Source organism: Myotis davidii, unplaced genomic scaffold, assembly GCF_000327345.1.
Source record: "Myotis davidii unplaced genomic scaffold, ASM32734v1 scaffold353, whole genome shotgun sequence".
Lineage (NCBI taxonomy): Eukaryota > Metazoa > Chordata > Mammalia > Chiroptera > Vespertilionidae > Myotis > Myotis davidii.
In genome coordinates this window covers 276,200-279,319 of record NW_006284335.1, presented here as the reverse complement: position 1 = coordinate 279,319, position 3,120 = coordinate 276,200, and the positions used below count along the sequence as shown (strand labels likewise).

The following is a 3,120-nucleotide window of genomic DNA, read 5'->3' as shown; positions in this document are numbered from 1 at the left end:
GTGAGAAGTCTCATTACTTTGAGGTCACCATGCTGGGAGGAAGCCCAAGCCATGCAGATAGCCATGAATGAGCGCTCCAGTTGACAGTCCCCATGGGGCCTGTGCGCCAGGCATCCTAGCACTGCTGACAGAGTAAAAATGCCCTGTCCTTATAAGTGACCCTCATGTCCCAGCTATTATAGCTTTTCGCCGTTTGAGTCACATAAAACCCTTTGAGTCTTCCCAGCTGAAGCACTAGACACTTGATGCATTGGTTGATTAGTAGTGTTGTTTATTTTTCACATATTTGTGAATTTTCTAGTTTTTCTTTTGTTATTGATTTCTAGTTTCAATTCTTGTGTCAGAAAAGAAACTTTGTATGATGCCTGTCAAACCTCAGAGGGAAGGCAGGGGAGGGTGGGGGGGGAGGGGGAGATATCAACCAAAGGACATGTATGTGTGCATATAAGCATAACCAATGGACACAGACACTGGGGGGTGGGGAGCGGTGAAGGCATGAGCAGGGGCGGGGGGAGAAATGGGGGGGGGGAAGGACACATATGTAATGCCTTAATCAATAAAGAAAATAAATTTTTAAAAAGGAAAAAAATAACTAGGAAATTGAGCAAACATCTTGAGATAAACAAAAACAATAATACAGCATACCAACACTTATAGGACACAGAGAAAGCAGTCCTAAAGGAAATTGTATAGCAATACATACATACATTTAAAAAATCTCAAATTAGTAACCTAAGTGTATATATTAGGAACTAGAAAATAAGCACAAATTAAACCGAAATGAGAACAATAGCTATAGAAAAACAATAGAGAAAATTTAACTCAAAATATATCAAAAATTAAGCATAAGAGCTTAAAACTATAAAACTCTCAGAAGAAAACATAGAGGATAATCTTCATGACATTGGATTTAGCAATGATTTGGGGGCAGGGCTATGACACCAAAGGCACAGCTAATAAATTGTACTCATCAATTAAGTCAGCTCTCAGAGCTTCTTCTAGCCTTGCAACTTCCCTCTGGTCTGATTCTCAGACATTCCTCACAGCATGGCCCCCAAACACCAGTCTTCACTCCCACTTCAAACGGAGAAACCAAAACGGCCTCCTGCCCCCAAGCAGGAGAAGAAGTCAACCCCTCAGGACTTGCCAAAGGAAGAAAAAGAACAACAAAAAGCAGTTGAACATATTGATAAAGTACAAAACGAAATAGACCGACTTAATGAACAAGCCAGTGAGGAGATTTTGAAGGCAGAACAGAAATATAACACACTCCGCCAATCATTTTTTTCAGAAGATGTCAGAATTGATCCCCAAAATTGAAAATTTTGGGGTAACAACATTTGTCAACCATCTACAGGTATCTGCACTGCTTGGGGAAGAGGGGGAAGAGGCACTGCCTTATTTGACAAGAGTTGAAGTGACAGAATTTGAAGATATTAAATCAGGTCATAGAAGAGATTTTTATTTTGATGAAAATCCTTACTTCAAAAATAAAGTTCTCTCTAAAGAATTTTATCTGGATGGGAGTGCTGATGCATCTTCAAAGTCCACTGAAATCAAATGGAAATCTGGAAAGGATTTGGCAGAAACATTCAAGTCAAACAAAGAATAAAGCCAGCAGGAAGGGACAGCATGAGGAGCCAGAGAGCCTTTTTACATAGTTACTGACCATTCTTAGGCAGGTGCAGATGAGTTGGGAGAAGTCATCAAAGAGGATATTTGGTCAAATCCATTACAGTAGTACTTGCTTCCTGACATGGATGATGAAGAAGGGGAAGGAGAAGGAGATGGTGATGATAATGAAGAGGAAGGGTTGGAAGATATTGATGAAGAAGAGGATGAAGATGAAGGTGAAGAAGATGAAGATGATGACGAGGGGGAGGAAGGAGAGGAAGATGAAGAAGATGACTAGTGGAACACTGATGGGTCCTTTTCAAATTTTCTCCAGTCCCTAAGAGCAAGTGGCAGTCTCTTTATTTTTTCCTCTTATGCTCAGTTGCCCTGTATCTGAGGTCTCCTTTCTCTCCTTTACACCATGGTTCTCACCTTTGGGAGCAGGCGGGGGTGGGGTACCTTGAGCAGAATACAGTGGGGAAAGAATCTTTGTCCCTTTCTGTCCCGGGGGGGAGGGATGTATGTTGGGCAGAATACAATGGGGAAAGAACACCTGCCCCTTTCTGTTCCAAATTCATTGTTACCCCACCCTGTCTCAACCAAAGCTTTATGGAGTCAACACCACTGTGCTCTGCAGGGAAAAGAAAGAAAAAAGAAAACCCTTCTGCTCCCTTAGGTCGCTGGGAGCTGGAGGGTGCTGGCCCCTGGGCAGGAGCGCACAGAATTCTAGCTTTTTCCTCCTTCCTCTGTGTACTGGGCTCAGAGGTTACTGTGTCTCTGTGAATATGGACAGTTAGCATTTACCAACATGTATCTGTCTACTTTCTCTTGTTGAAAAAAAAAAAGAAAAAAACACTTTTATAAAGATGGGTATAGAAGGTCCACAAAGGGCGGAGTTGAGAAGTTTGGGTGGGTTAAGTGGGCATTTTGCCAACAAGGCTTCTCCTTTGGCATGTGTAATTGTGATGTTTAATGGGCATTCTTGCAGTTTAAGATGACACTTCTAAAATAAAATTATCTCCTAATGATGAAAAAAATTAAAAACTTTTACGCATCAGAGGATACACTCAGGAGAGGGAAAATACAACCCACAGAATGGGAGAAAATATTTGCAAATAATATATTTGGTTAGGAATTAATTAATAACAAAATAAATAAATAACTCCTACCACTCCACAGTGAAAATCAAATAATTCAATACAAAAAAGACGAAGAATTTAATAGACATTTTTTTCAAAGAAGATATTCAAACGGCCAACAAGCACATAGAAAGATGCTCGATATTATCAGTCATTAGATAGAAAAATTCAAGTCAAAACCACAACCAGATACCACCTCACACCTACCAGGATGGCTGTTTTGTTTTGTTTTTTAATGAAAAAAAAAAAACCAACAAGTGTTGCCCTAGCTCATTGGTGGGCAAACCACGGCTTTCGAGCCACATGCAGCTCTTTAGCCCCTTGAGTGTGGCTCTTCCACAAAATACCACGTGCAGGCACGCACGTA

The 3,120-nt window shown here is 40.8% G+C and overlaps 1 pseudogene; it reads left to right on the top strand.

Annotated features, from left to right (window-relative positions):
• The first annotated feature begins 1,023 nt into the window (after window positions 1–1,023).
• On the top strand, window positions 1,024–1,912 carry LOC102766968 (annotated as a pseudogene).
• Window positions 1,913–3,120: the final 1,208 nt, after the last annotated feature.